This window comes from Diadema antillarum, unplaced genomic scaffold, assembly GCF_040938485.1.
Source record: "Diadema antillarum isolate AM-2024a unplaced genomic scaffold, OU_Dant_1.0 scf00000156, whole genome shotgun sequence".
NCBI lineage: Eukaryota > Metazoa > Echinodermata > Echinoidea > Diadematoida > Diadematidae > Diadema > Diadema antillarum.
The window spans coordinates 222,322-232,063 of record NW_027271045.1 but is presented as its reverse complement, the minus strand read 5'-3'; positions in this window follow the sequence as shown (position 1 = coordinate 232,063).

The window sequence follows — 9,742 nt, the reverse complement described above, 5'->3', positions numbered from 1 at the left end:
GTTTCTGTTCACTTCTTGATTAATAATGTGTCAGTTTATGCATCTTCTTTTATGTGTTTCATTGCCGTTTCGAACATTCTGCACAGTGATTTTGACGGATTATAAGTCACATCAATTATAATTTTGATTATTAGGAGGGAAAAAAATACAGACAAATAGACATCTAAATATCACAAGAGCTAATTTGCTTTAGCTGGTTCGGATGAATCCCTTCACAAAACAACACGAACTCGTCATGAGGCTGGGTCATTGAGAAATATATTCTTACCTTACACACACACGCACACACACGCACACACACACATATATATATATATATATATATATGTACATATAATTAATATATATAATATACTCAGCAAAAAAATAAACACTTTTTCGAGTTCAAAATTTTCATAGAAGATTTTGATGAAAATCAATGTATTATATACCATATTAAAGTTAATTGAATTGCCTATCAACCTAGTAGGTCAATGGAAAGGAAAATTTTACGCATGAGTGAACACTCTTGTTTTTGTCCTCCAAGGCATGAAGGTAAAATTGCAAAAATTGACATATTGTCTTTCATTTGCAAATGCCCTTTAAGATAGCAGTTATAACAAAAGACCAGTTTAACACAATGAGAGACATGAATGAAATAGCAAAAATAAGTTTTCATTCTCATTATCTCTTTATAACCTCAAACAAAATCAAAGTGGGAAATTTAAGTTGGGAAAATACAAAGAATTTTCTGACAGCTCAAACTTCAAATGACATAGGGAGTAAGGGCACAAATATGATTAAATGAACAGAATATCTTTATTTCATTTATTCAATTTAGTTATTTAAGAATTCATGAGACAAATTGAAGAAGTAATATAATTTACAATATTCCTAATTTGAGAAATCAGTTCAGAATCCTACCATTTTTGTCAATATTGCTTCTCTCATTTTATTTGAATTTGGATTTGAAAAAAAAAATTCTTCATTTTCCTCCATTACTTTTAGCCTTTATTGATATTTTGGGATTCAAAGATATTATAGAGATCATGGGTATGTTTTTGCAACTGAATTACTTTTTTTTATTGCGTTAGATTTGTCTTTTGTTCTTATTGTTTCATGGAAGAGCATTTACGCATGAATGACAACTTGTTCATTTTTGCAATTTTTACTTTTGTGTGCCTTGGAAGAGAAAAACAAAGGTGTTCACTCATGCGTAAAGTTTCCCTTTTTATTGACTTGCCAAGTTGATTGCCAATTAAATTACATTTCATATGGCATATACATTAACATTTAGCTGAAATTTCTATGAGACATATAAACTTGAAAAAGAGTTTACTTTCTTTTCTTTTTTTGCTGAGTGTGTATATATATATACCAAAATTATATACATGTATATATATATATATATATAGAGAGAGAGAGAGAGAGAGAGTATATATATATATATATATACAAATATACATATATATATATATATATATACATATATATATATATATATATATATATATATATATATATATATAATATTTGTTTCAGATTTGGATTCAGAACCCCCTTTCATTTTCGAGAGGTCAAACCTAAAACCGTATCGTCTGTTTAAGGACACAGTTGCTATATAAAGCGATATCCATTGACATTGATAAGTAAGTCAAGGTAAGGAGTACGATAAATGATATTTGACCATTTCAGCGCCAATGAGTCAAATGTGATGTCAAATGTCACACACATACCTATGGACAGGAAATAAACGTGTCACACAAAAGGTTAAAACGAACGAGCTTGTGTCGACTTACCATCGCCCCAGCAGCCTTAACAATAGCAACTATGCAGTATTCTTCTCCTAAACGCTTCCCCGAGGATGGAAAAAAAAGTGTTTGTTTGTGAATGAATATATGTATAGATATATTATGTTTTTTATCATTAAAGCTGTTATTATTGTTGTTGTTATAATGAACATTATTTTTTACAATAATTTCATTTTCATGATTACTATTATTATTATATTATTATTATTACTATTATTATTACTATTACTATTATCATTATTATTATTATTATTATTATCATTATTGTTATTATTGTTACTATTACTATTATCATTATTATTATTATTATTATTATTATTATTATTATCATTATCATTATCATTATTATCATTATCATTATTTGTTCCTTGTTTTGACTTTTTTTTGTCATTACATAATCATTCAAGACCCACTACTGGATTCATTACACCAGCGAGGTTGGTAATACTTCCCCGCGTTTGCCTTTGAACGAATACATGTAATATGTACCAGACCCTGAGCTCACTCTGAAAAATATGTGTGATTATATAACATCATTTGTGAATGTCTGTTCTGTTTTAGGTCTTAATCGAAGTGTCCTGTACTTTTGAAATAAATATCCTATTGAAATACGTCTTTGCACAAACATCCCCCCCCCCCCACACACACACGTATATGCCTAACGTTAAACACAATTCATATGCTATACACTTATCTTTTAGCACACACTGACATTATTATCATTATGCGAGGACAGGTATACCGTGCAGCGAAAACAGTCTAGATGTAACTTACTACGCTATAAGATAAAATTTGCCCTTGAGAGGAAACATGAATTCGAGAATGCTAAAAGCATTAGATTAGCTATCTGTTCGGTGAAGATAATTTGCTTGTCAGTCAGCTTAGATTTTTCCTGGTACATGTATCTTATTTTTTCTTCGTGTTTTATTGAACTCAGCTGACCCGAGATTACGTCATAAACTAAAAACTAAACCAGTCCTGTCCATGTACATAGCATTGTGCAGTTTGTGGAGCTTGCATATTGTAAATCGTTATAAAGAAAACAATAAATCGACGACACCCCCCCCCCCCGCCTCATAATAACAACTGGATTCAAAGTTAAAAAAAAAAAAAAGATTATTAAACACTCTTCGATGGAATGTTACACAGCCTCGCAAGGTGTAAAAATCAATAATTCGAAAGAATTGAATTAAAAAACGTATTAATTAAGACTCTGTATTCTTTATATTGCAATGGGTTTATGTATTTTATGTATCAATTTGTACAGTAGTTAGTAACCGGGTTACATTATCTTTCTTCAACCTATGGTGAGGTGATTATTCTTGTGTTGAACCCGCTCTGCATGATAAAAATGATTATGCAAGTCACTCGATCGACACTATCGCAACGCGACTGTCGTGAGTCTGTTCGTCAATATCATTGTACTATTTATTACGTAACATCGGCAAAAAAGGAAACGCAGCATAATGCGCAGACGTTGATCGATATCCGTCAACATGGTGCTATGACGACTTCAATGTGAATAGTAGAGGCAGAGGAGTGTGGACGTGCTTGTACAATAAAGTTTATATATTTGCTTGATGAATTGAATACATTGTCAACATAACACACTATAATTATGTTTCTTCCTTACTGTTCAAAATTAATGCTTGAGTCTTGAAATTACTGTGTTTGTCCTAAAGTTATATTGAATATGATGGTTCGAGTTGATAATGATGATGAAGAAGAAGAAGAAGAAGAAGAAGAAGAAGAAAAAGAAAAAGAAAAAGAAAAAGAAGAAGAAGAAGAAGAAGAAAAGGAGAAAAGCGAGGCCTGTGAACAAGCCATTCCATTGTCAGGACAGGAGAAAGTTCTAAAATTATGACATTTATACCTTAATATTATGTAGTATTGTATGTCGAAATCAAATACTTTCTCAGTTTATATTTGAATAAACTAAACTTGTTAATAACTTGCAAACTGTTATCTAAGCTATGCCAAAATTTTAGGTCCTGTATTAATGAATGTATATTAAGTGTGTGCGGTTCTGATTGAAGGGTGATGAAATGAACTGGATTGTAGCGTGGGATAATTATTTTTTTCATGACTATTTCGGCGAATAAATAAATAATAGATAAATGGTGAAATATTTTGGTAATTGATTATAATTGGAATTGAACATGTTTTCACCAAGACTGATAAATGTAAATCTTTTATTTTCAAAATGTCATGACAAAAAAAAAACAACAATGCATCGGTGTGTGCTTGTGTATAATAAATCACAAACAATTCATAAGCGCCTTCTTTTCTATCTAATGCCAAAGCACTTTGAAAAGACTCATATTTTTTTTTTTCATTTCCCATCTGACAAGGCGGTTGGGTAGCCCAGAGCCCTGCACTAGCTGATCTTCCATGGCATGCATGGAGTCCAGTTGTGAATTGGGGCGGACCAGTGCACTGGATTAAGCAGCCTGCTCTTCGCGATGAATAAATGAATTATATACGAATACGACCATACAATTATACCTTAAACTTCATTCACATTTAAAACAAAAATCAACTGTCGTGTCCGTAATTCTTATAAGCAATCACAAATGGAATTTAACTAATGCATAACTTTTGAACGTTTGGTCCACTTTTCCTCAAATTTCGCTGATGTATTCTGATAAAAATTCTACATTCACATCCAACTTCCTCTCCCGCATGGTAAATTACGATGGAGGAGAAGGATGAAGGTGGAGTTCTAATAAAGTTTAATGACCTGTGACGTGTAGAGAGAAGATGAACTTTTAAAAATTCGCACAGGCGCCTTGTGTGCGAGTAGGCAATTTTTTTTCAAAACTCTTATTCATGATTCATGAAAAATTGAAAAAGAAAGGTTTCAGATAGTGCGAGAAGATTTTCCTCAAATTTCGCTGATGTGTTCTGATAAAAATTCTACATTTACTTCCAACTTCCTCTCCCGCATGGTAAATTACGATGGAGGAGAAGGATGAAGGTGGAGTTCTAATAAAGTTTAATGACCTGTGACGTGTAGAGAGAAGATGAACTTTTAAAAATTCGCACAGGCGCCTTGTGTGCGAGTAGGCAATTTTTTTTCAAAACTCTTATTCATGATTCATGAAAAATTGAAAAAGAAAGGTTTCAGATAGTGCGAGAAGATTTTCCTCAAATTTCGCTGATGTGTTCTGATAAAAATTCTACATTTACTTCCAACTTCCTCTCCCGCATGGTGAATTACGATGGAGAAGGATGAAGGTGGAGTTCTAATAAAGTTTACTGACCTGTGACGTGTAGAGAGAAGATGAACTGTTAAAAATTCGCACAGGCGCCTTGTGTGCGAGTATAGGCAATTTTTTTTTAACTCTTATTCATGATTCATGAAAAATTGAGAAAGAAAAGTTTCAGATAGGGCAAGAAGATAAGTAGTCGAAAAAATAAAAGCAAAAAGAAGAAGAAGAAGAAGAAGAAGAAGAAGAAAAAGAAGGAGTTGAGGCTCATTGTTCACAATGAGAATGCAATAATGCGACTTATTGAAACCTGCCCATGCAGCAAAGGACTCAGGACGCTAAAGACTGTAGGAAGTTGAGCTTTTTTAGGACGAGGAGGGAAACTCTTTCCTCCCAAATTAAAGTACCTTTCTGGGCGACTCATAAAGCAAAACAATACAATATGAAGCAATTGCAAATAATTGACGAATTGCCCTACATCGACATAAATATGCACTGATTATCGACAGAAATATGCACTGAGTTAATCAGTGTTTTACTACATAATTATAGCCATGACAAAAGAAATCAGGAGTGCACGTATACTCGCCCTGGATTCAAACAAACGACATCGTAATCACAGAACAGGCGTTTGATACTTTAAACTGACGAGCTACCGCCCGACAGCCAGTGCTATCACTGGTTCTAATCCTGACCTCGATGTAGGGCAATTTGTCAATCAGTTACAATTGAAACAACTCGAAGCAAGACTTTCAAAATGAAAACAAATTAAGACCCCTTTATGAATTTGGTTAATTCTCTTTCTCAGATGGCTATAAGAATGATAGGTTAGATTAGGTTTAGAATTATCTGGTAAGAATAAAGTTTGTGCAATTGTGGGACCTACTTATGACTTGACCTATTAAACACGGTACAACCCAACACAGCCATAACACACTACATTCAATCCGAAAATTATATTGGGTTTGTAAATCCGAATATTAATTCATGCCGTTAGTCCAAAAGTTCGTCAATCCTAAAACGAAATAGGGTTCGAAATTCCTAAGATTCGTTAGTGTGCACTTTGGTAGTATTCCTTTTTCGGATTAGCAAACCTTCGGTTTAATGCCATATAATTGGTTAGGATTGACGAACGCTATTTTCATTTTCAGATTATAGAACAGAAAGGGAATGTGCGTGTTTCCGGCTAACAAATATTCAGAAGAACGAACCTCATTTCGTTTTCCGATTAACGAACCTTCCGAAATATGAACATGACCCCAGAGGATTAGGCAATGGTGAAAAAATAAATAAATGATATTTCGTGCTGACTGGCGTTCCGGGCAATTCCGCAAAAAAATGTTCCCTTTCCTAAAAATCCTAAATTTACAATAATTTGAAAAATGTATGAGCTACAGGGACAAGTTTAGTATCAAATGCTAAAATTTGTCAAATTCTTTCATTTGAGTGGTATATATTTTGATGCAATAATTTGAAGTGCATTTAGGCATTCTTTTCTTTTAAAAAAAAAACATTTTTGGGCCAAATTTTTGATAACTTTTGTAAAAACACACAATCTTTGACTCTCATTATTCCATATTCAGCAACACTTCAGCATTTATTTCAAAGTGGTTTATGGTTATGAATGAACCACAAAAAAACATTAATATTAGCCTTATCTATGAGATACAAACTGTTTTAGAATACGAATATTGGGACTTTAAAAAGTGGACAAAGTTGCGTTGCCCGTAACGCTAAAAATGTAATGTCCGTAACGGTACAATTGTGAATCTGTATACCTGATAGTAAATGCTGAATGTGTTGTACACAATTATCAATCTACAACTTTAACAGGACCTGAGCATTCATTTCAGAAGAAAATTCCTTTTACTTAATACTATGATTCATAAATTTCTCAACATATCCACATGGAGGTAAATAATCGTGTCCAAAAAATGTAATGTCCGTAACGGCAAGCATTTTGTGTAATGTCTATCAAATGATTTATAGTAACTGATCAAAAATCGGACTGTTATAATTTCAGGATGACTGGCTTAGAATAAACCATGAATAGATCAAGAATGATTATGCTGAGTTGTTGAAATAAGCCCACAAAGTGTAATGTAATGTCCGTAACGCTGGAATTGCCCTTCCTTATTATTTGAATTTTCCCCGATTCGTCCTGGCCACTTTGCGTGACATACTCAGTATGCATGAGACAGGGACTGTGTCGGTCATTGCGTGGGTCGTATTACACTTCCGGAGTCATCGTCGAGTGAGTTGTAGTTCACTGGTAGCGAATTTACTTCTCACAAGGTGACCTTTGAATGCAACTGAACGAGGTTATTTGCGGATGGTACGCAAGCTTGTTTAGTTGTAATCATTGTCGTAAATTTTGTCGTCGATTGTGTGATATTTACTTAGTGAGAACGATGGCTATTAGAAAGCGACGTTATTAGATAGCGACGTATCCGTGGGTAAGCATCGGAGTTATTGTGACCTCTGTCAATAAAAGGCTATCGTAGATAACATGAACGAACGTAATGGATTGTCACAATCTATAGCTGATACCATGAACAATCATGAATGGTGAAGTAAAATTGAATATAATAGTACCACACTTGTGATACTGTTGCTGGCCCCAATTATGATTATTATGAATAAAATAATAATCCAAACATCATCAGTAAATAAAAATAGATGAAATTTCGGTAAGGAACTTTCAAGAATTGTTGCAATTTTCCCAGCTTAAATTACCTCCCCCCCCCCCCCCTTGCAAAATTATAATGTGATAGCGGTGATGTGTCTAACACCGTCTCAAACGTGTGGAAGTAAGATATAGCTTGTATACATTTCTAATATTGAATGTTAAAATTATTATCTGTCAATAAATTCAGGTGAACATTAATTACGATACGGCATCCATTGAATTTGAAATTCATATAAATTTAGTTTTCATGTTTTATTTTTCTTTTACATCGGAGGCTGAAGCAGCATGCTTTCCAGTGGCGGATCCAGAGGGGGGAGCAACCGGCGCACGCCCCCCCCCCCCCTTTATTTTTCGTTAAAAACAAAAGAAATAAAAAGAAAAAAATGAAATGAAACCCGGAAGTGGCACCAGAAATATTATTCAAGCCCCCCCCCCCCACCCCCCTTACAGAATTACTGGATCCGCCCCTGCTTTCCTCTTTGTAGAATATTGACCAGTCCTAAAGTTTGGGGAAAAGATAAATTGTTTAACAACAGATGGCGCTGTTTATCTACACCGTGTCGGTGCCAAAGAGCTTTTCCCTATTGTAGGAGAGGAGAAAAACCTCTTTGGTCAGAGCCGTGTACGTGGGCTTTGTTCGCTAAAGCCCTAGTAGTAGGCTTGCTAAGGGCGAAAAAGGGGTGATCGCTGCATTTTATAGTACAAATGTCCTATTTGGTACACATGTTCCTCGGTACAACTGGAATTTTTCCATGTAAAGAGACAATCTCAATGCAAATAAGTCTTAATTTGCATAATTCGTGCAAAAATGCATATAAAATTGTTCAAAAATATATGTGCATCCAGCAGAAATACCCAATTTGGCAGAAGTATTCTATACAGTATGTGGAAACAATTCCTGCAAAAATTGATGTCATACATATGTAAGTAAACATACAATTTGCATAATTATGCGAGTTATGCAAATTGATTTGTAAACAATGAAACCCCCTTAAATCTCTTCCTAGATAGTAAGATGTAACCCTTTAGAAACACTCTATGAAACAAAATGAAAAAAAGAATCTGAATTATTGAATCGTCATTACCAGCTAATTTATAAACTTACTAAAGAAAGTAAAGTATAAACATTATTTTCAAAGTTTTTCTTACAGTATAAGAACTGCATTTTATGATAAAAACTACCAAAGCATATCCTTTAGTCAAAAGGAAATGGTTTGTAATATCAAAACATTTTTGGGGTCGTTTTTAATATCAAAACACTATTTCTCTATGCAAATACCACCTAATATAGCATATTGTGCATATTAATACCCGAATTTACCGGAAGTCAATGGTCAAGGTCGACTTGTTTCAATTTACGCGATAACTCAAAACTGGATAAAGCAAATTTCACCAAGCTTGGTCCAAGGATGACGTATGATGGGGCAATCAATTAAGCAGTTTTAAGTAAAATCGGCAAGAGGTCAAAGGTCAAAAAGTTCAAGGTCAATGTTAAAATTTCATTATTTCTCCCATATCTTTGCAATGCCTGAAGGTATTTTCTTGAAACTTAGTTACTGCATACATGTACTATTATATATATATATATATATATATATATATATATATATGTATTTATACATACATACCAAAATAAGATTCTTCAGAGAGTTTCAGGTCAAGAGGTCAAAGGTCAGGTGAAAATGTTGAAATTTCACTTTTGTCTCTGTATCTCACAAATGGTTCAAAGTGTCTTCATGGAAGGTTTGTACTGGCAGGGATTTTGCTTAGGGAATTTAGGGCTCATTTGTCAAAGGTCAAGGGTCAAAGATCAAGGTCAATTGGGCCCTCGAAATTTCACTATTTCCCTCACATTTTTGCAATGCTTGTAAGATTTTTCTTGAAACTTGATATATGCATGTATTACCTAATGGAGATTCTCTGTGAAATTTCCTGCCAAAAGGTCAAAGCTCTGATGAAAGTGCTATATTTCACTTTTTCTTCCATATTTTGAATGTGAATCAAGGTATCATGAAACTTAGTACATATTTGTGCATGTTCTACCTGACATTGAT